This window comes from Nannospalax galili, unplaced genomic scaffold, assembly GCF_000622305.1.
Source record: "Nannospalax galili isolate Female #2095 unplaced genomic scaffold, S.galili_v1.0 scaffold206, whole genome shotgun sequence".
NCBI classification, from domain to species: Eukaryota; Metazoa; Chordata; class Mammalia; order Rodentia; family Spalacidae; genus Nannospalax; species Nannospalax galili.
Window position 1 is genome coordinate 8,106,485 of NW_008358101.1, and position 24,446 is coordinate 8,130,930.

Consider the following 24,446-nt stretch of genomic DNA (forward strand, 5'->3'; position numbering starts at 1 on the left):
TGATATCTGCATTAGATAACTAATGATAAGTAAGAAGTGATTACTGCAATGATATTGAACAATGAATACTTGAAAAATATGCCTGAGGACTATACTTACTTATGGGTTTAGATTTCTCTCCTAAAGACAGGACAGTATCAGAGGACCATGGATAGGTTTGGGGGAACATAAACTGTGAACTCTTCTGTTTGGTACTTGACAGTGTGATCATTGAGAGATCAGGAACATGAGAAAACCCTTGCAAAGCTTTGGTCCTCAGTTCTGTAAATGGAACTTACCATTCTTTATATAGCTCATCCTTCAACTAAAAGTACTGAGCCTATCTCTTCTGTGTGCTGTCAGTACAGTGTGTTATGCACATATAGTTGTTGGAGTCAAAGAATATATTTTATATTATTTTCATAGTTCTAATGTTTTGTTTTTCCCTCTGTAACCTTAAGTGCTGGGAATTCACAAATGTGACCATAGTTCTTTTTTTTTTCTACGTCTTAATTTATTTAATAAAAATTTCAAAGAACCTACTACATTTATAGCAGTGGAAGGCTAGATTCTAGAAGTATAGTGAGTATATAAAAAGTAATATATGTACATAGATATTTAGAAAAAGATGCATTAGAAGGACTGAAGTTGGGGTTGGAATGATGAGGGAGGGAGGGATGGACAGAAAGGTGGCGAGAGGGAGGAAAGGAAGACTGCGGTTCCTGCTCTGTTGACATTTTCAGTTGGCTAGCAACATTGCTCTGAAAACTATAGTGCAACAAGATGCTGTAATTAGAATCAGGTTCTGTGGTATGAATTTGGCCACATATTTTAAAATGTTATAACTTTAAAACAGTTAACAACTTTTAAAAAGAGATTTCTCCTTAAATGACTGACAAATCTAAGGATTTATCTGTCATGTTCTACCTAGATAGAAATCAGGGGGAGGCAAGAAGTTTGTGAAGTGCTGGTCTCTACCTGCGCAGTTTCCTGCAGTGTTTGGCAGCAGTGAGTGAAGGAGGCAGGCAGGAGACACAGTCAAAGGCACCTTCTACTGCTCTGGGCTTTGTGCAGGCCTCTAGTCTTTGCATGCTCGACCCTATAAGTGTTTCAGCTCTTTTATAGGCCTGTCGTGTTGGAATTCCTCAGCCCTACGCAGTGCCCAGTGCTGCAGTTCTCAGCCTGGGATCTGAGACCTTGGACCAGAAGACTGGTTAGCTCTCTGGAACTCTTCTTGTGACCTTCAACTCCTGTTCTCTGGTTCCTTCAAGCATTTTTATCCTTCTTCCTTTGGTCTCAGCTCTCATTTCTCTCTAATTTCATTGCCTTTCTTATTCCTCTTTGGTCACCCTTTGCTTATTTAGCTACTTCTTTAGCTGTCAGACAGCCAGCTGCCTTCCACAACTCAAATGCTGCTGGAAATACTGAGACTGCACAGCCGGGCAGGAAGGCCTTGGATTTACCATGCAGGCTGGCATCACCAGGGCTTAATGTGTTCACAGCCACATGGACCACTACTGCTAGCACCATTACCTCTCTGCCCACTCTGATAGCGCTTTCTCTGTTACCAGTTCTGCCTGTGCTACTGAAAGTAGGGAAGAAAAGACAACTGAAAAAAAAAAAAAAAAAGCCTTTTTATTGAGCTTAATGCCACAAACCACCGGGAGGCAGCACAGAGAAGTCTTCCCAGCTGACTCACTGAGTCTTCTTGAATACAGGAGTATTTTGACCAATCGTTTTATTTTTGGACCAATCACCACCTTACCTTTCAGCACCAATCACCATCATTGAGATTTGTATTTTGGGCCAGTTACAACCGTCCCTCTTATTACCCTAAAGGGAAAGCGCTGACATCTGGCCAACACGGAAATGAATGCAGAGTTTATTAGTGCTTGTGAGAGCAAAATGTCTGTTACCAATTTTTTCAAGCAGCCCTGACTGAGGCTGAACTTTCAGCAGGTGAGGCAATCAGCTGCAGGCTTTGAGTCCTATCCTCGAGTAGTCCACATATTGTTGAAGATGGCTGGTCCTGGCATAAGTGCAGTGAGGCTGATATCGTTTTATAGTCAGGGCAGTGCAGCAGGGAAGAACCTAGCAGCTGCAAAACTAGAAAGTCACGTTGCTCCGTCTTCCAATATCTTTGTTCACAGGAGAATTTACAACAGGAGTGTTTACAAGTATACATTTAAAGAACTTGTTGTTGATACCAATAGTTTTTTTTTTTTTTAAAACAAAACAAAACAGATTTGAATAATGCTTTAATAGTGCTTCATTCCTGCCCAGTGACTCAGGGAAAGGTAGTCTTCCCCTATGTGTCTCGGTATGTTTTGAGAAGTTGGAAAGGAGAATGTTTGATTTTAGATAGAAGAGCTGATCTCCTAAAATTGTGGTTGAGGAGAAAGCCATCTGCCTGCACACATCATTCAGTGGGTTCAGGCCCAGAAGCATCACATTTATTAAAGCTGGACATGATAAGGGAAGTTATGGCTTGGCAGATTCCTTCAGTGTTTGTTTACAGAACAACTAAAACATGCTCTTCACCATATCATCCTCCCTCATCTTTACTGATTTGCCAATGGTGAGGTTCCAGCATTGAATTCTTCAGTACAAATCAAGAAGAAATTCAGTGAAAGGCTGGGGTTACTGCTTCTTTTAATTGGGATCCTTCACATTTAACACCTAACATTGTACTTCATAGTGTAAAGTGAAGTCTTCCAACTCACAACTCACATACCCTGTTCATTACAGAGAGAGAGAGAGAGAGAGAGAGAGAGAGTCTGTTAGAACAGCATAGATAAGGTGATCTGGACACAAATTCTCACTAGGTAAATACTGAAGTTCATCCAGTGCCCAATATTAAATTCAAATGACCAGAAGTCAACGACAGATGGGTAGCAGCATAGTGAATTCCATCAAAACGATCTAAGACATTGAGTCTGGAGTTGAGAAAATACAAGAACTGAAATGTTGAAAACAGAAATGCAGTATTGTATCTATGATGAAGTTTAACACAGCTGAAACATCTAGACTCCATCCACGAGGCAGTTAAACCCACCTTGTCCACCCTTATTCTCTGTAAGATTTTCTTTTCAATTGATTTTTAAAAATTTTATGTGTAGGAGTATTTTGCCTACATGTATGTAAGTATACCTGTGTGCAGTGCCCACAGAGGCCAGAAGAGGGCAGATGATCTCCTGGAACAGAAGTTAAAGATGATTGTTAGTCACTCTGTTAGTGCTGGGAACCAAACCCGGGTTCTCTGCAAGAACAGTCAGTACTTTTAACTGTTGAGTCATCTTTCCAGCCCCATTATCTGTAAGATATTTTTGACATGTTAAAAAAATTAACCAAGCTCACAATAGAGGAAGATTTCAATACCCAAATCCTTAACATTGATGGGCTTAGACAGCAGCAGTCATATGACATACAAGAGATACAAATGGACTTTGGATTACAGGCTTGTCTGCTGGTAGCCACACAGTTCTGTTAGCCGGGAAGTAAAATAATATGATCTGAAACATTAAAATCAAAGCTGATAAAAAGTTTATGCAGTACCTTAAATGCTAAAACAGAGCTATAAGGAAGCCCATGCAATCCTGGGCATACTCAGAGGTTTAGTGTAAATTTCATAATTACAGATTTTAAGGACAAGTCCAAAACATTAATGATGCTAAGGAAAAGGGGTAAAAAGCCATAAGCTTTTAGAGATTAAAAAAAGAAACTAGAAAATCTTGTAGGGTGCACCAATGATTTTTCAAAGTATTCTATAATTATGGAAAGTCACTTAAGTCACTTAAATGTTTGAAGTATGCCAGACATAGTGATGCACACCTTTAATCCCAGCACTTGGGAGGCAGAGGCAGGCGGATCTTTGTGAATTCAAGGCCAGCCTGGTGTAAATAGTGAGTTCCAGGCAGCCAGGGCTATAGGGAGACCCTGTTTCAAAAAGACAAAACAAAAAGTTTTAAGCAAGGAAGCTATATAAATATTAAATATTCTATATTTTCTTCACAGTTTTCATAGTATGTTAGGTATTTGGGTTGTTGAATTGACTATGACTTTTTATATTGCTTGTTTTTGTGTATCATGTGCTGTTTCTTTTCTTTTTCTCCGTCTTGGTCTCCTTTCCCCTCTTTTACATGACTTTCTTTGGGTTAAGTTAGTGCTTTGATGAGTCCATTTCCTTACCTATAGTTGTACTTGCTGCCTCTCACTGCTGTGTCATTTTCCTGTGTCAAGTTCACTTGAGTATTTCTAACTTATAACCTACCTTCCTTCCTGTGTCATTGCAGCAATTTTCCATTCATCACCCCCATCTCTGTGCTGTTCATGACTTTCACTTTGTCTAAGTTCTGTGATGTATTTTAACATTTTTTGTTTAAATCATTTATCTTACAATTTTCAGACAATTATCATCATAATTAAGATAAATAAGATAATAATCAGATAACTATAAGGATAATTTGAAAAACCATGCAGGTCTCACATTCTCTCATTTTAAATGTACCACCCATGATATCTCTTTCATCGAACCCACTCAAACTTAGTTCTATTGTGATGCTCTGTTTGCTAGTCCACCTTGAACAAAGTTAGGTTTCTTTTTTCCTTAAAGAGACTCCATTCTGAATTTTGTGTCATAGTTTAGCCTTACAGGCTCATGTCATTGTGAGCTCTGTTCGGGACTGAGCAGGCACTCTGCTTTGCAAACTTTCTTCTATTCATTATCCATCCATCTCTGCTATCCATAAGTGACTGGAAAGCAGGCTGATTAGGATCTTCTCGTGTACACTGGAGGATCCATTGATTTCTTTTTAACCTAACCTATGATTTTAGCAATGCAAGTGATAAATTATTACAGTTAAATTATTTGTAAGTAGAGCCAAAGAAAATTGTTAATATTTGTATAAAAGGGAAAGGAAAATATTTTTATCAAAAATGTTTCATTTTATGTGTGTGCGTATGTGTGTGTGTTTTCATGTGTGCATACACATGTGTATATTGTGGCCAAAATAAATTTTTGGGTGTATTTCTCAATCGCTATTTTTTCAGACAGTGTCTCTCACTGAATCAGGACCTCTCCAATGGTTAGATTGACTGGGCATCTAGAAGTCCAAGAGATCCTGGTGCCTCTAGTTCCCATCACTGCAGGATACACTTATATAACAGTTTCCTTATACTGGAAGCATTCCTTTCTGAGGGGAGACTCTTAAGACTCAGAAAGGAAATGAAATTTATAAGTCCCAGTAAATAAACAGCTCACAAGTCACAGGAAATTCCTGAAAGCTGTAATATTCACAAAGTACATCCTCAAAGTTATTTATAAAAGCAGTAAAATTGCCAGAGAGAAGACACTGAGCTTTCCAGTTGTCTACAAGGTATGCAGGGTGCTCTGGGGATATAGCTTTCATGAGTCACCATCCATGTTATGCCAGCTTTAAAGTAATGTAGATGCCTTTGTGTCACTCATACTCCTGTAAGTAACTCCAATAAACTCACTGACTTACTAAGCTTGACTTAGGTAGAATTATTTTCTTGGTCTGTCATTTGTGTCATATCTGAGGTGAACAGATATTTGTTTACTTTTCAGGAAAAGTCACACAACCATGTTGCTCTGCTCAGCTTTTTTAACATGGGTTCTTCATGCTTGTGTGGCAAGCAGGTTGCCACCGGAACCATCTCTTCAGTCCCCAAAATGCTTCACTACTTTTTGACTTACATATTTGTTAGTTTATCCTTGCTGCTTAGTTTACCAAAATAAATTACAATGGAGAGGTCATGGTAGCTCCAGACTTTGCATTTTGCTCAATGTATAGCAGTCATTTTTAAGTACTTTTTAATTGAAAAGAGCTCTTCATAGAAGTTCTATACATTTTAACTGAAATTTTCACCACAAGAAAATAAATTTACCTTTAGAGATTTTTTGCTTCAGCAGGAAGTAGCATGTTGTAGAAAGTAAGACGTTGTTCCCAGCAATCATAAAATCTAAATTTAAATTTAGTTCCATCACTATGAAGCTCTCATAACTATTTACTTTCACTTTCCCTAACTTGATTTTCTCCTGTGTAAGCCTGATTTAAATATTATAAGAGGTCTACAGGGAGGATTATGAGAGATAATGAATGAATATGATCAATATCATCTCTGATCAATACTAGCATTCAGTAACTGTCAACTATTATTATTTTAATTACTATCATCATCACTAGACATTATTATAATCCTCATTATCTGAGGTCCCTTAGCTAATTAGAAGCTGATCCCACATTTGAAAACAATTTTTTTCAGGTTTCTTTCAGTGCAAATTAATGTACCAGAGTACATTGAAGAGTAATGATCAGAGTCTAAATATCACTGTAATTCATTTCTCCCCGCATTTATATTGTTTTGACTCCTCAAACACATTGATTTTAACCTCATTAATGATTTCAACAACATGCAGTTTAATATCTGCTGTATGACATGGGATTTTACTCAAGATATGTAATAAAGGTATTAAAATAATCTGAGCTTATAATGATAATTTGGGGGATGACTCATTCATATTAAATGACAATTGCTTAGTCTTAAGTATAACATTCACCTTTTTTTGGTCTGTGTACACTTTTCTAACTTTAATAATAACCACAACAATGACCAGCACAACAAACTGTATTGGTGCAGTAATGGCACTTTTATCTTGGGGCTAATCAGCAGCTACCTAATTGGAATTAAAGCCCACTCAATGGGAGGGAACTCATGTGGCACTGTAAACATAGCCAAATGGACATGGCTGGAGAGCTCATAGATCTTAGAGAAAACCCTATCTGTCACATCCCTAGACAAATGTAATTTCTTACTACTTGCTAAATATGGATCCTTATATCTATAAACAAGTATGCCAGTCAACATTCATCAAAGAAGCTTCTTTTGCAACAGACGGAGACTATTACAAATTTCTACAACTAGTCACATACAGAGAATAAGTGTCTGTGAGATACTCAACCCTAAGTGACACATCTACAATGGAACCTCTACACCTAAAGTTCACAGAACATAGCGGAACAAGGGGTAGAGAGAAAAACTTCAAAATCAGTTTTGAAAGGCTGAAGAGATGACTCAACAGTTAAGAACATTGGCTGCTCTTGCAGAGGACCCTTGTTCTATTCCCAGTACCCACATGACAGCTAATAACTGTCCATAACTCCAGTTACAGGAAATCTGACATCTAATGCCCTCATCTGGACTCTGCAGGCATTGCACGACATGGGCACACTTGCATGCATGTCCACAAAACATGCATATACATAAAATAAAAATAAAATTTAAAATTAATTTGAATTGATTGAACAAGAATCTTGTTAAACAGTTTGAATATTTTAATAACTGTTACATAATATGTGTATTAAAGTTACTGAACAGTTTTCAAAGAACAGACTACAGGATTTTTTGAGAACAGAAAATTAATAAAATAATAAATACAAGTTATTTCTGAAAATGAAGAAACTAGGTCATGTACAAAAAGGAAATGTTAAAATTGCATGTGCACTTGCAGTGAATTCTAGAATACAATTGATCAAGTGTTCCAGAATTCTCAGTGAAATAGCACTTAGTTTATAATTCTGTATGTATCCAAACCAGTAATTCACTCCAGATTCCTAGAAAACCTACTGCTCTTTCTCTTTCTGAGAAAATTACTAAAGGATATACACACTCAGATGACTAATGATAATAGTCAAGAAATCAGAAAAAGTAAGAAACAAGATTTAATAGTGCTAACCCAGGAAGCCAAAGCAAAGAAATCCGTTAATGACCTTGGGTGCAGAACACATACCATTAAGGGTAGAGGTCTTTTCCAGAAGACTCCCAACAGGTTATCTTTATTAGGAAAAAGGTCATGGCTCCATTGATTAATGAGTTGCATCATATCATTGATTTGGAAATGCTATGCCTTCCAACAATAAAAAGAAAGGATCATTCAAAATTGAGAAAGAAACTTGTTTTTCAAATACGAGATAAAAAATGCGGCATGATATTAAATAACTAAGGCACCCCATTTTAATACACTTTGGTGTATTTGCTTCTGCTTGAACAGATACTCGGGAAGTGGGTTCATATGTAGAAAAAGAAACTGAACCATTAGATATAATTCTTTATTTGATTCTGGATTGCGTCTATGACATTATGTAATAAAACCTACTTATTCATGTTTTTCAATTTTAAGAATAAACCCATCCTAATCTGAACATAAGCATGTTTACATAGTTGAATGTGAGTATGGTATTCACTCAAAATAAATAAAATAGCCAGAGCTAAGGTAATGGAAGAGCTTTTAGTGTGGAGAGGTGGTGGGACAGGTGAGCATGTGAATTTTTTCATAGCTGGAGTGTTCAAATGTTCAAATATTAAGACAGGAAGCAGAGAACTTCAAGTATTTAAATAACTATTATGTAAAGATAAAGGGCTAAGGGTGTATATCAGTGTTAGGGTGTTAGGGTTAACACAAAGCCCGAGTTCAGTCCCTATCACACCAAAAGAGAAGAGAAAAAGAAAATATAAATCATTGGCTTCTGAAAGCAAAATGTAAGTAAAATGAGATAATGTAGTCTCTTTAATTGGTTCTAGTTACCGATCAAGATACTTAAATTGAAACCCAGAAGATATGTCAATCAACAGAGTCAGCAAATACATGCAAAAAATTTAGTGTGTTTTCCACTGAAAGAACGGACAATGTTTCAAATTAAGGTTGAAATAGAATTCTTTGTATGACCAGAGTAGACAAGGTAGACTGAATTATTACAGGTGTTCTTTATTGCACGGCCTTAAATATTCAATTTTTATCATATGCATGAGTTAATTTGACATAAAATAAAAAAATAATTCAATTTTATGTTTCTCTTATTAAGTTATAAATAAACAATTGTGTCTTCTAGGCCATCTATAATTGGCATTTTAGCGGTTAGTATCTTCAGATCTGCATCAACATATCTCCATGGAATTTTAGTAACACTGGCTTTCCTTTTCTAATGTTATTATTAGGTTTTCTTTTTAAATTAATCCCTCTTTTATTTTTCTTCATACATTAATCTTCTATTTAGTTCACATTTGACAGAAACTTACATGATTTTGAGAATACATTGGTCATAACGTAGTGGACCCTCCCCCCTGTAGTTCTTTCCAAGAGCCCACATCATTGTGTGTATGTCTCTGGTGCACATGTGCACACACACTTTTCCATTTCATGTACCTCTGCCAGCTTATTTATCTCCAAATGAATGGTTTTTCTAGTTTCTTCTTTATTTTATTTACTTCATTCAAAAATTTAACATAAGACAGCAACTGGCCAGTTGGATAAGTTGACATTAGCAGCCAAGAATTTTACCTAGCCTGATTTTCTTTGTATTACAAATGACATGGTGTGATTAGGCAGACAAAAAAAAAAAAAAAAAAAAAAAAAAAGAAGAAGAGAAAAATCTCTGGTACTGACAAGGGGAAGATAAATGTGATTCTCCCTCTCAGCCTCCAAAGGTGCTGCATGATTTCACATCTTGGGTACTCTGGTTGGGAGTATCCAGGGCGGGGAGAAGGGATGTATTAGAGAAGGGAAAGAGAGAAGGAAGAGAGGGGATCAAAGAGATAGGGAGAGGGGGAAGGAGAGACAAGGACATATAATGCATATGGAATGGACATGAGCTGTTTCAGTCATCTGTGCAGTTTAAGTTTTAGGAAGAAATTAAAAGAACACAATCCCCTCCCATCACTGTGTCTTCTAACATGCTGATTGCTAATTCCTAATTTCTAGTCATACATGTTAAGAAAAAAGGTTGGAAATCATAAAGACAGCTAGATTTTTCAGTTTCATTTTCTGCCTGATATATGTGTCCAAGAAAAAAAACCCAAAAAACCAAAACCTCATTGATTCTTAAATGGGGGTTGTGGATAAAAAGAACTTCTATTTTTTTAAAAAAAAGAAAGAAATCTGTACCTCTAACATTACTGTAGCCCATAATATTTCTTTCCAAAATAGTACATAGCTGGAAATGTTAGTCATTTCATAGCATCTGATAAAACCCTCTATTCTTAGATCAGGAAAACTAAATTAACATCTGGGCTACATCTTTAAAAATAAACCATATAAGGCTTATGTGTAATATGTGATTACTATTTTAATATATAACACTTTAAAAGATGAGTAACTACTGGTTCTTTTAAAAGGAAACACAGATTACCTTTAAAGTCCATTCAGATAAAGATTGGATATTGAAGAATCATTGTCACCTATTTTATCTTAGTAAGTTTTTTTCAGAATCCTTGTAAAATGCAGACTCATACTGCAGTGTTTTGACCCATTTTATCCAGTGAATGAAAAGGTTGTCCTTCGTTTGGTTCAATGTAACAGGATCTCAGATCCAGGAGAGACTTAGAAGTGAACAGACCCACTGCTTCTGTATCCTACTGAACATGGGTGTTAACATCCTTCTCGTTCCTTGCCCTTGAGGGCTCTTCTCTCGCTTTGTGTGGAAAAGCTTGGAACTCATCCTTCTAGCTCCAGCCAAATGTTCTGAGAAATGTTTACTGTCAGCCTTGCTGCTTGTCCTGCTTGTACCCGGGCCCTGTCATAGCCTTCCTGCTTCTAGTAGATTCCTGGACCAGGGATTTGAACTTTGCCCTGGCTCTCATATCCATACCCCCAGATCCATGTGACTGAGTTGCATTCTACTCACAGCTCTCTAGAACTCTCTAGAAGGACTCCCATGTCCTTCTTTGTATATTGTAGGCCATCTTTGATTCTCAGGGCCACTCTGAATTTAATGTTTATTGCCCACAGCCATCTTCTTTGCTTTTCCCATTCTACCTACATACCCACTTTCTTCCCTACCTGCCTACATACCTATTGTTTCTTTATAATGTATCAAGAAAAGTTCTCTGTAGCTCACAGAGATCCAACTATCTCTCCCTCCTGAGTGCTGGGATTCAAGATGTGTGCCACCACACCTGACTCCTTTTACATTTTTAAGCAACTGTTATATTCTGAAGGATATATTTAGTTTTAATTTCAGTAAACCTTTCTGAGGCTGCTATCTACACTATGAAATGCCAATGTATTAATTTTCTCAGACTATACAACAGCATCACAGACCGGGAGGCTTAACTATTTTCTCATAGTTCTGGAGGTAGGAAGTCTTCAATCTAGATGTTGGTGGCTTAGTTCTTTCTGAGAGGTATGAAGGAAGAGTCTGTTCCAGGATTGTTTTCCACCTATACGTGTCTTTCTCCCTATTCTTTTACATTGTCTTTTCTGTGTCCACATTTACCATTTTTATAAGGACACTTGCCTCATTGGATGATAATCCTTCATAATGACCTCGTTTTATTTATTTACCTTTCTAAAGATCCTATCTCCAGATACAGCCACAATCAGAGATAATGGTGATTAGAAGTTCAGTGACTTTGAAGAGAGACACATCTATGTGACTTTTTAGTTTTGTTGCTGTGCTGGTCACATTTGCCATCGTAGTAACAAACATTCAAGAAAAAAACGCTTTGATGGGGAATTATTTTGTCTTAAGTTTTCCCATTAAGTTCTTAGTACCATGAATTCTGAGTCCAAAATGAGGGAGAACATGGTCACAGGAACCCACCATGCAGAAGAGACTGCTGTAACTTCATGACAAACAAGAAGGAGGTGAAGAGGGTGGGGGAAGGGGAAGGAGGGAAGGAAGGACAGAGGGAGAGAATGAGAATGAGTATTTCAGTGCTAGTAGATTTGTTATACCGTATATTCCACTTTAGTCTGCCAGCTTATAGGATAGTGTCACATTCAGGGCAGGTTTTCAGCCTTAGTTCATCCACCTGCAAAGCTGCTCACAGACATACCCAGACATTTGAGTGATAATCTCCTAGGTGCTTCTTTGTCCAGGGAAGTTGACAATCATGATGCTCACTCCTTGTCAATCTCATACTCAAACACATTTGCTTAAACCATAGCATGTCATCTTCTAACCCCAAAAGGTCCACGTCTGTCTCGTAGTGCAAAATCATTTCATTTATCTCTAATTGTCTCTAATTGTATAAGTTATAGAAAGTTTTATTTATTACTAATATGTGTGTGTGTGTGCCTGTTTTCATGTGTGGGCTCACGTGGCAGAGGACAAGTTTGTGGAGTCAGTTCTCTCTTTCCACATTTATGTGGGTTCCAGGTATTGAGCTCAAGTCAACAGGCTTGCACAGAAAGTGCCTTTTTCCACTAAGCCATCTTGCCATCCCTGAGTTCCCATCTTCTAAAACAGTTTCAAGACTATTCAAAAGCTTAAGGTCTCCTCTGAGACTAAAGGCAAATTCATGCAAGGATCTGTAAAATCTAAAATGAATTGCATACTTCTAATACAATGGTACAGAGTGCACATTTCCATGGGAGGACACATTTTCTGTAGGAGTCAGTGTTATGGTTTGAATGTGAAATGTTTCCCCAGAGGCTCATGTATCTAAACCTTTTTCAGGAGCCTGTGGAAACTTCAGACTGTAGCCTGGCTAGCAGAAGTAGATCACTGAGGGTGGGTCTTGAAGATGGTCGTCACTTCTGGTTCTAGCCCGAGTTCTCTTTGTTTTGTTGTCTGGACCATGTGAGAAGGTAATGTCATATCCTTCTGCCACAGACTGACTTGCTACCTGTGTTTTCCCTATCTGATGGACTATATACCATCTGGTCCTCAAGTCAGAATGAACCTTTCTTCCCTTAGGTTGCTTCTATCAGGCGTGTTACCATGTTGCTGATATAGATAATGTCATGAGACTGCTCATCACTATGACAAAATAACTGGCATGGACAACTTAGGGCAGGAATTCTTTATAGCGGCTCATATTTTGAAAGGTTTCAGATCATGGTTGGTTGGCTCTATTATTCTGGCCTGAATAAGGAAGAACTTTGTGGTGGTGGGAACAGAAGGTATCTCATAAAACATAGTGAGGGAGGGAGGGAGAGAAGGAGGGAGAGAGGGAGGGAGAGGTAAAGAGGAAGAGAGGGAGGGCGGGAGAGAGGGAGGGGCAGAGAGTTTTCTCATTTTCTTCTCTGTTATCAAATTAAACTAGTGGTGTGCTTTACTAAACTAGGTGCGTCTTAATCCAAACAAGTTCACAACAAGGGTAACCACTGTAGTGTCACAGTAGACACTTCTCATTAGTAAGTTCACAACAAGGGTACCCACTGTAGTGTCACAGTAGACACTTCTCATTAGTAAGTTCTGTATTTATTTGGAGACTCATTTTCCTAGTAAAGAATCTCAAAATACTTATGAGGAGAATAAAATGAAGAGTATAAATATTTAGCTGTATTTTAGAACTCCAATTCAGTACTTGGAATTCATTTTCTAATAGACTAGTAAAAGTAAATTCTGGCCCAGATAGCCCTGAGCTGCTAAAGAGTTCCACAATTAAGAATGCATTGAGAAACAGAAGAGTGACCTTGGAAATAATTGGAGTAGGGGCTGGAGAGATGATTCAGCAGTTAAGAATGCACAGTACTCTTGAAAGGACTCAAGTTTGGCTCCACACCAATGTTAGGTGACTCAAAAAGCCCTGCAACTCCTGCTCCAGGGGATCTAATGTCCTCTTCTGGCATCCTTGGGCACCTCATATGTACATATCAACACAAGTACATACATACATACATACATACATACACAGACACACAAACACACACACAATTTACATATAAAAATAAATCTTGGGAACGGAGAGATGGTTCAATGATTAAGAGCACTGGCTGCTCTTGCAGAGGACCCAGGTTCAGTTCCTAGCACCCAAATGGCAACTAACAACTTTCTCTTACCCCAGTTCCACGGCATTTGATGCTGACTTCTGGCTTCTGCAGGGACGACCGGACATGGGGGAAACACTCATTTACATAAAAATAAACGAAATAAGTGAAGAATATAAAACGAAGAAAGAATAAAATTAAATCTTTTTTGTTGTTAATATTTTATTTATTATTTTTATTTTATGTGTATGAGTGTTATCCCTGCAGGTAGGTAAGTGCATCCGTGTCGTGCAGTGCCCGTGGAGGACAGAAGAGGCCTTCGGATCCCCTGGAACTGGAGTTAAGGACAGTTGTTAGCTGCCATGTGGGTGCTGGGATTTGAACCCAGGTCTTTTGTAAGAATAGTCAGTGTTCTTAACTGCTGAGCCATCTCTGCAGCCCCAGAAAGAATAAAAGAAACAGACCAAAGTCGTCCCTACATGAGACAATGAATTGGAAATCTTAGAAGATCATTCAGTGCAGTGTAGTGACTGTTTCTGATCTCATACTCTATTATTCTGGACAGTTTGTTGGTAAAACTCCTGCACACTGGGTCATCATTTCTACATAATGAAATCTGGAACTGTCAGTCCTGTGTCTCCCTGCTGCAGCTGCAACCTGCCCATCTTAAGACCCACCTTCCCTGGCAGTCTGCTCTTTCTGACTGATTAGTATTCCTTCCCTGCCTTTCACATTTATCTCAGACATCTCAGTTTCTTGACAGTGTTCTGCTCCTAAAGTGCCCGGCTTCTCTAGCCAGGACTTAAATTTCACTTTGTCTTCCGTAGTTCTCTTGAAGTACCTCGTTTTGTTTTTAGTGTGTTTTTTTGTGCATGTTTGTATTTTCCCAAGGGAAAGGGATCATAAGCTTGAGTGGAGATAATTATGTTTCTATATTTATATACTGTTTTGCATTTGCCAATATGTCAGTTTATAGTTACACAGAAATACAGTTTCTCTATGATAAATGTATATACTTAAGTAAAAAGAAAAGATATGCTAAAATGGTAATGTAGATAATACAGTGTGAAAAGAGTAACTTTTCCTGTCCTTTGATTTGGTACGTCTGTTTATTGATTGAATATATTTGAAAAATGTGCCTCAGTCAGTAAGTACCCCTTCACTGAATGACCAAAAATTAGATTTGGAGGTGTTGCTCAGTGGTAGAATATTCGCTTAGCATGTGGGAACCTGTACTTTCTGTTCTCAGAGTTATGTTTTTTTGTTTTGTAATTTGGGCCTTAAGTTTTGAACTATAAGATTCCTACCATCAAATAATAATTTTGTATGTATTTAAATATCTTATTTATTTTAATTTTATGTATAATGAGTGTTTTTGCCTGCATGTATATAAGTGCACCATGTGCATACCTGGTACCTGCAGAGGCCAGAAGAGGATGTCGGATCCCCTCGAACTGGAGCTAAGGATGTGTGTTAGCCGCCATGTGGATGCTATGCACAAGCCTATGTCCTTTGCAGGAGTAGCCAGTGCTTTTACCTGCTGAGCCATTTCTTCAGTCCTGATTTAGTGTAAATTTAATAAAAGATAAAAATTAATTATGCACAGATAAAACTACAGTCATTACAGAAGAGATTGCTCTTAGGATTAAGAAATTTGTAAAGTAATATTAGTAATATCAACAATAACAGGGAAAAACATAACAGTTTCATCAGATCTGACTTTAGGCTGAATAAGGAAAGAATTTGGAAAATAAAAATGTATAATAAAAAGGAAAAGATATAAGACCCAAAAGAGAGATATCTGCATCAGATTTATCTGCGGTGTGAGAATCATTTGTTTGAGAAACTATGGCTTAGACTGGAGATTAAAGACTTCCAGTAGGCCTTCCATTAATTCAAGAATGAAAGATTGTATATGTGTAAGGAAATATCTCATAAGATGTGCATTGAAATGTTAAGTATACTAGGCTGGAACTGGAGCAATGGCTCACCAGTTAAGAGCACTTGCTGATTTTCCAGAGGACCTGAGTTTAGTTCCTAGAACATGTTAGGTGGCTCACAACCATCTGTAACTCCAGCTCTAGAGGATCCGTTCTTCTGACTTCCAAAGGCATCCCGCACACATGGTGCATGCGTGCGCGCACGCACACACACACACACACAACACACACACACATAAATCTTTAAAATGTTTAGTATCCTTTCATTTAGAGTGTATGGCAACATGTATTGTTTTCTCTTGTGCATTTGGACTTCTTTCTTCTGATTTTATGCATAAGTAAGAGCCCTAGAATTATAGAGATTAAAGGTTCAGTCTCACCTAAGTATAAGTTTCATCTAAACTTTCCAAAGGTAGGCTTGGATTTTGACTCCCAGAAATAGATTGTAGCTACTACAGAAAGACAGAATTATTTCTGAAAGAAATATTTCAGGAAAATGCTGAGCAGTGAGGCAGACATTTGATGAACTTCTGATATTCATAGTTGACTGTAGGTAATAGGCACAAAGATCTGCACTAAAAAAAGTCATCTTTGTATCACATGTGTGTGTCTTTCCATAAGTTTGGATTATTTTTGACTCCCACTTTATCAAGATTACCTAGCCATCAAAAGTACTAGTCATTCCAGTCAGTCCCATTTTGCCACCTTTAACACCTGCACAATGCTAGAGGGGAAGACCCAATGAGGAACCTGTGGAGAGAAAGCAGAATTATCCTTTACACAGGCCCCTTGGTGGCCAGTTGTACCAATTGTACTTGGATGTCACAGTACAGAGCAAACAAGACCTCTTGCTCTGGGCAGAGGTCTCGTGTATAGTTCTGGCTCTGGGACCTGAGAAAAACATTGTCATGGCATTGCAGGTCCCAGGAGTTCTGGAACTTAGATGTTGACCTATAGAAGATGTTTTCTTCCAGAACCAGAGTCTGAACAAGCCAGTGTGGCTGAAGGTATACTTGGTCATCTGGATCTCTCAGAAGCCACCATAAAAGGATGGATCCTGGGTTCTCACCAAAGTGTTTCAAGATTTCAAAATGATGATCACAACACAGACAGCAGCACTGTTACTTTGAATTTAGTTCACTTGCTGCAAGTGTCTCAGAAGCTTCAGTGGCGTGTCCAAGATCACCCACGAATTCAGAGCCACACACAATGTGCTGCAGTATCAACCAAAGGAAAGACAAATAGGTGTTCATCAAAATCTGACTACTGAGCATCCAGTGACTACAGTACTCCTTATGGTTTAGTCAGTTGAAAGTCTTCAGAGCTTTACTTCCTCTCATTGCTTTGAGGACCTCTGAGAGACCCCACGAGAGGTGCAGGCAGCCACTCCTTCTGTACAACCATCATCCTGCTGTAGGAGTTGTGCTCTGCTTGGTTCATCTACTGGCCTGAACCCAGTGTCTCTCTCACTTTTTGGTCTGCATGGTTTCCACCTGAACATTAAATGGGTCACAGTCCACTTTCAGCTGTTCTAATTCTTGCGCTCTCCTCTGCCGGCTTTCTTCTCTTCCGTTCCCTTCCCCCTCTACTTCCCTCCTCTTTCTCCTTCTCTTCCTACCTGTCTGTAACTCTGGAGGAAGTTTTCCGCTACTCCCAGCCCTATATACTGTTCTGGGTAAGAAGTCGAATACTGGCATTATTTCAGTTGTCAGCTTCTCTAGGGTCTTCTTTATGACTAACAAATTGTTAGTGCACGTGTGCTGGCAGGCCTTGTCTCTTGATTGGCAGGCATGGCTTCAGTGCCAGTGTTTGTGTGGAGAGTCAGGCAGGGCGGCTCTGACCATACAAGCCAGAAAGTACAGGAAAAACTTCACCAAGTGAGATCTGAGAACCTTAAGCCATGAGGTTCAAAACTCATGGGGTTTACATAGCACTCTGGGTGTCAGATGGAAGGATGACCCGACTTCAGTGAGGACCTGCATTGACTTAGCTGGTTTGTGTCTTTTTTAACTTTCCTTCAAAGACTGTAAATTTGAAGAGACATCGCTGGAGCTACACGTACAAGACCAGGGTCACAGACTTCTTTTAGTTTTCAACTTCTTGTATACATATCCCCCTGTATTTTTAAAATTCATGCTTTCTATTGTTAATTCTTTGACTTTGCCTTTTCTTTATTTCAAACCTTCTAATAGATGCACTTGTTTACTGTGCCTTTTTCTTTTAGAGCTTCAGATATTGAGCCTTCTTTTCCAGTCTTCTAATTCAAATATTAGCTTTTCAAATAAAAAGTTGTGTAGTTATTTTTTTTAAGCAGAATCTTAACACTAGATCATTAAGAACCCTTTAGTAGACGTTGGTTTTCTTCTAAAAAAAAAAAACCTTGTTTTACCCCCTGTGGTACTTTTTTCTGAAATTTTAGGTTAGAATTGGTTTTTTTCTTGTTTGTTTTATTGATTGATTGATTTTTATTTTATCTGTATGAGTATTTGTCTGCATGTGTCTAAGTACACCCATGCTGCAACATCTGTGGAGGCCAGAAGAGGGTGGCAGATTCCCTAGAACTGGAGTTACTGGATAGTTGTTAGCTGACATATGGGTGCTGGAAACTGAATCCAGATATTCTTCAAGAGTAGCCAATGCTCTTAAGTGCTGAGCCATCTCTCCAGGCCCCCAAGTTGTTTTTAAATTCAAGTACATAGAGAGTGATACTGTTCTCTATTGTTAACGTTCATAATGTTCAGGTTTATAAAGATGTTTTACTGACTTCTTTATTACTTCAAAAATTACATATATATATATTAATTAGAATGTAAAATGACGTTTCCATATGACCTTCTCATACGTGCTTTGTTTGATTTTTCTCCACTTGTCTCTCTTCTCCATCTTCCTGCCCGGTCTCTGCTTACACCCTTCGCCTGTAGTATTCCTCTTTCCACTATCAAGTTCTTGTCCCTCCCCGTGCCCTTTCCTTAAATCCTGCTTTTCCCTGCCATGGATCTCATTCTAGTTTCCTGACCTCTACCCATACTCACTCCCACATACACACACACACACACACACACACACACACACACACACACACATATATAAGCCTACTCTACAGACTGAAGAAGTACCTCTTCTAGCCCACTGTCCTGTTGCTGTGACAACACCAGAACAAAATAGCAACTGGGGAGGAAAATGTTTATTTTGTCTTACAGGGTATGGTCCTCACTGAGGGGAGCCAAGGCAGGAACTCAAGGCAGGGGCTTGAAGCAGAGACCATGGAGGATGCTCCTTGCTGACTCGCCCCTCTGGCTCATGCTCAACCATCTTTCTTTTGGGGGAGAGCGTAAATTAGAAGCCAGAATCTGCATTTTCTTTTTGACAGGGTCTCCCTAGTTCTCACTTGCCTAGAAGTCACTATGTGGACCAGGTTGGCCTCAGTCTCACAGAGATCCACCTGCTTCTGCCTCTGGAGGGATGGGATTAAAGATGTGAGCTACCACACCCAGTGAGGATCTGCATTTTAGAGAGAACATACAGTATTTGTCTTTCTGAGCCATTACTCCTTCATAACCTAATATTTCCAGTTCCCTTATTATTCTGTATACATCTCTCTCTTTTAGCCAACTTAGCCATATAGGCTGTCTTTTCTCTAATACAGTATTCTGTACTAAATCACAAAAATGTAGGCTCTTTTAGAAACACTCTTTTGAGATAAACTAGAGTTTCTTCCAACCCTGTTAAATCTAGGCACTTTGGGCAGGGACTGGCATCCTGTTGCACGGGCTGAGACTACTCATGCCTGTCTTCATTAGCGGGCCACTCTCACCATCCTGTTTCCTCTAAATTTTAGCTCAACATTTTTCATACTTATGCTTTTTTGAGTGATTTTTCTTTTTAATTGAATTTTTGAGAATTTCATGCAATATGTTTTAATCTATTTAAACTCCCTCCTTATCTACACACCCACTCAATAGCCCTTGTTGATTTCATGTATTCTGCTATATACGGACTCAGTGATGATGACCACATGAACAAGACCAATGTAAACTCCAGCCAGCCAGAATCCCAGAGTGGAAGTGGGTTGGTGGGTAGGAGCCTCCAATCCTAGCTGAATAACCTTTTTGAGATACTTTAAAAAAATTGGTTGATGTTTTTTTCTGTGTGTGTGTATATCACACAGAACATCCCAAATCATCTTATTCAACTATACACCCACTTCTCAGATGGCACCCTCCCATAGCCTCCCTCCCCCCACTAGAGCCCTTATACTCTGTTATCCCTGTAACTGTCTGCTGTGTTGTCGGCACCCCCAGCCCTCCCCACTACTTGCCCTTCTGGTGAATCTAGTCAGCCTATCTAGAGGTCTTTGTTTTAGGAGGGTCAGCTTACATACCATTTTTAAAGAAGAAAAAAATTAAAAATTAATGCAGAAAAGAATAAATAAATGTTCCAAACATACAGACCAGAGAAAACACTGGAGTTTTGTATGATTTAGTTGGCAGTATTTTAGTCACCTTTCCTCTCACAGTGGGAGGTTACATTCCATGACAGTGAATTAGCAGAGGCTGGAGCATGAGGCAGCTGGTCCCAATCCACAGTCAATAGCAGAGAGTGAATGCTGTTGCTCAATGAGATTTCTCTTTTTATTCATCCTAGGACCCCAGCACAGGGAATGGTGCTGACCTAACCATGTAGGGTGAGTTTTCCCATACAAGCACCCTAATCAAGATAATCTCTCGCAGACTTGTATAGAGCTTATCTCTTTGATAAGGAATCTAGTTGAACCCTGTCCAGTTGGCAGACCATATTACCACCACAGCAAGTCAATTGAAGTGAAACTTGGAGAGTGTTCTGTTCTGGGAAATCACTGGTTGTGATTTTGCCACTGATTTCCCTTTCTTTCTTTCTTTCTTTCTTTCTTTCTTTCTTTCTTTCTTTCTTTCTTTCTTTCTTTCCTTCTTTCTTTCCTTCCTTCCTTCCCTTCCCCTTCCTTCCTTCCTTCCTTCCTTCCCTCCTTCTTTCTTTCTTTCTTTCTTTCTTTTAAAAAAAAAAAAAAAAGAACAGGCTGGCCTCCAACTCACTATGTAGGGGATAGGGAAGGGGTTGGTGGGTTCTTTCTTTCTTTCTTTCTTTCTTTCTTCTCTTTTTCTTTCTTTTTTCATTTATAACAGGGTCTACCTGTAGTCCCAGCTGGCCTGGAAGTCACAATGTGGACCAGGGTAGTCTCCATCTCAAAAAAGATCCACTTACCACTGCTGCGTCCCCGGGGCTCCTATTAAGGCCAGGCACCCCCACGCTAAGCATTGGTTCTGACCTTTTGTTGTTGTTGTTGAATCCCTAAAATATTTTAATGTGCTTTTGCTGAAAGAGGACAAATCAAAACAAGTAGTAAAGGAAGATAAAGTATTCAAATAATAAAGTGAAACACTAAATTTTTTACCCTGTGAAGCATGAAAATAATTTGTTTTCCTCTTCACTCTATGCGTTCTTTAATAATTTACTGTTTGGAGTCTTTTGTATTTTGCCCAATGCTTATATTTCAGTTTTTAAACTCTGTTGTTGCTGGGCATGGTGGTGCATGCCTTTAATCCCAGCACTCGGGAGGCAGAGGCAGGCAGATCTCTGTGAGTTCAAGACCAGCTTGGTCTACATAGTGAGTTCTAGGCCAGTGGGGCCTACAGGGAGACCCTGTCTCAAAAACTCAAATAAATAAATAAATAAATAAACAAATAAATAATAAACTCTGTTGTTTTCTTGGTGAAAAACTAGTTTCTGTCTGTGATAATAGGAAAGATTAAGATAACTGAGTGACATGGTAATAAAGCAACATTAATCCAGATGGCATTACTTGAACTGTAGGCGCAGAAAGGCAAATAAATATATTGCTTTAATAGCTTTTGAACCTACACCTTTTACAGCTGCCAATATAACAAAGAAAAAAAAGGTAACCAGGGCTCCATTTGAATTTCTTTCCAGTTTATAGGAACATGGTTGCTTAAGATAAATAAATTAAAAGCGAACAAAGTCAAATTCCCCTGCAGAAACTCATAACGTGTGGCTAAAGATAATGTTTTAAAAGGCATAGCTTGAGTTTGTGCAAAAGGTAAATCCCTATGTTGCAGAAATGAAGTGGGAAAACAAGATTTATAAGTATGTGGGGCAAAGTTTAAGTACCCTATGTGGGTGAATCAATACCCATAATGACTTAAGCCCATTGTAAATGGTATCATTGTTGCAACTTTAATTACTATTCTTCTACCTGTGAATTGATTTGAGTTAGAGTGATGTGGAATATGGCATCCCTAGATGTCATCATTTACTTTGTCCTGTTTTATCCTTTCCTAAACTTTTCTAGTCTACTCATTATATCTACACAGTTACTTCTAAAGTTCAAAGCCCCCTTGTGAGAAACTTATGAATCCCTATAAAGATAACTCACAGCATTATGCCTCAGAGAATAGCAAATATGAATGATGCTCTGGATACTAGAAAAACTGAACTAAATACATTGATTGCTGAAATCCCCATAGTCATCTTCCTGTCTTTAGTATCAACCTTGCTTATTTTCGCTCTATCCTTAGTCTACAAAGTTGAATTTGAATTGTTTACATGTGCATATTTAGAACTGCTTGTATTATGTCAGACTATTTTACTTTATTTTAATATAGTTTATACTGCTTAAGACAGTTTCCTCAATTTGGGTATGTAGAGGTTGAGTAAAGAGAGTAACTTAACACGAAAGCATAGTCATGTGATTCAGGATAGACATAGTTGAGCTGATGTTTTGGGAAGCACAATCACAGATAACAGAAAACAGAGCAGGCCATGGAACAGTGCCTGCTCTACAGAAACAGGAACTTCTTGGCCCTGAACATCAGCTTCAAATCTGTGAAAAGGACTCTGATACTTCTGTCTCTGGCAAAAATAATGGTTTATGCTCAAATAAGTTTGGCTAGTGTTCATAGGCTGATAATGTCCCTGACACAGGACTTCCTGCAGCCTTTACTATTAATGTGCACTGTGATTATTCTAGATACCAATAGAATATGCAACCTGGCCTCAACACATTTGATTAGGGGTCCTTCATTTTAATCCATATTCACTGATAACTTCATAAACTGGTGTTCTGGTATCCTAGCATGGCAGTACCATCTAGAGTTCCACAAAATCCTAAGCCAGTAGCCTATGGTGTGTTTCACCTGATTAAGATTCATTGCTTCAATTGTAAATCAGTAAGAACACATCTCTGTATTGAACACTACTAAGTAGAAGTTACTCCTTAGACTTAAGGAATTGGTGATCTGAAGCATTGTTAACTCAAGTTATTACTGAATTAGAACTCTTGCTGTGCTTATCACTAGTGTCGTATGTAGTACATAATAGTATCATTTAATATATCATAGCAAAATCTTGCTCTAAATATTTTTCTTTTTACTCCAGTATTTAGGATTGTTAATGTTCAGAATTTTGACTAGATGAAAGAACTTACAGATACATGTATACAAAGGAACTTGAAAAGAATTACAGAGTAATATCATGTAGGTCTCTCCTTTGAAGACCTTTAGAGAAGTTCAAAAAGAAAAAAATAACCATGTAATTTTAGCTTTGTCAAGGAAAAGCGCTCAGAGGAACTACTTGGAACCTGAACTTACTTTTATGCCCTACCCATTCATAATTACATTCTCTACTACTTGTTGCAAAGATTAAGAATGTTGGCATTACTGAGAAGGTCTGGGTTTATAGAAGTACAGGATAAAAGACAATGCATATCTCCTTCTGCTCAGTTTGTTCCACTGTTGATTCTTAAGTATTAAGCATTAATATAATGAAGCATAGCTTAGAAGTAGATAAAGCAAAAAAAGAGCGATATGTTATATTTTTATGAGAAGTCTATAGCCCCATAATCAGAGTTTCAATTTATATTTCACTGTATGTCTATATATCATCACTGGTTAAAACTGTCTAGAATTTTTCCATATAGAAGAATATTTTTTGAAAGATGCAATTATATTCAGCATAACATTTTACATAAGTGAGTCATCTAGAGATAGAAATGTCTTCCAAGTTTTAAAATTTCTTGGGACACAGTTGGGAAGTAATATATGCAATTACTGCACAGTGCTTCAGAGCCACTTTCCCTGATCTGCTGATGATACATGAAACTTAGACAGTTAATACAGAATTGATAATTACTTTAGAATTCACTTGAAAGAGATCAGTCATTTGGAAATCAGATTTCTTTGACAAGCACAAATATTAGTACTATAGAGGATGAAAGAATTCCTAATGCATCTCTGATTAATATTTAAATATTAAGGTAATGGCATTTGATTATAATAGGTTTCATGTGTATTTTATGGTTATTATATTAGAACCAAAATTTAATTTGAAGATAAAACTTTGTTGAAGTAGATTCCTAAGTTTAATTAGTTGGGAATTTAATTTCCAGGATCAAAGAGTCTTGTTATAGGGTTAGAGAGATGGCTCATGGGTGAAGAGCACTTGCTGTATTATCAGAGGTCTGGAGTTTGGATCCCAGCATCCCTATCAGCTCACAAACATCTGTAACTCCAGCTCTAAGGAATACAACGCCCTCTTCTGTCCTCTTTCGGCATCTTTGCAGACAGATGCACAAATACTTTGTCACAGATGCATGCACATAAATAACAAAATAAGTCTTTTAAAAGAAAAGATGCTTGGTATATCTCTCATATCTTTTTCTATTACAAGTTTTATTCTGTTAATACTCTCCATCTTGGATGACTTTCAGATTTGCTTTGAAATACATAAATATTATTTAATAAGAA

At 38.0% G+C, this 24,446-nt stretch overlaps 1 protein-coding gene across 35 annotated transcripts in view; it reads left to right on the forward strand.

Annotated features, from left to right (window-relative positions):
• Positions 1-24,446, forward strand: part of Rims1 (regulating synaptic membrane exocytosis 1) — a 486,359-nt gene that overhangs the window by 261,436 nt on the left and 200,477 nt on the right. The gene's annotated exons all lie outside the window — the stretch shown is intronic.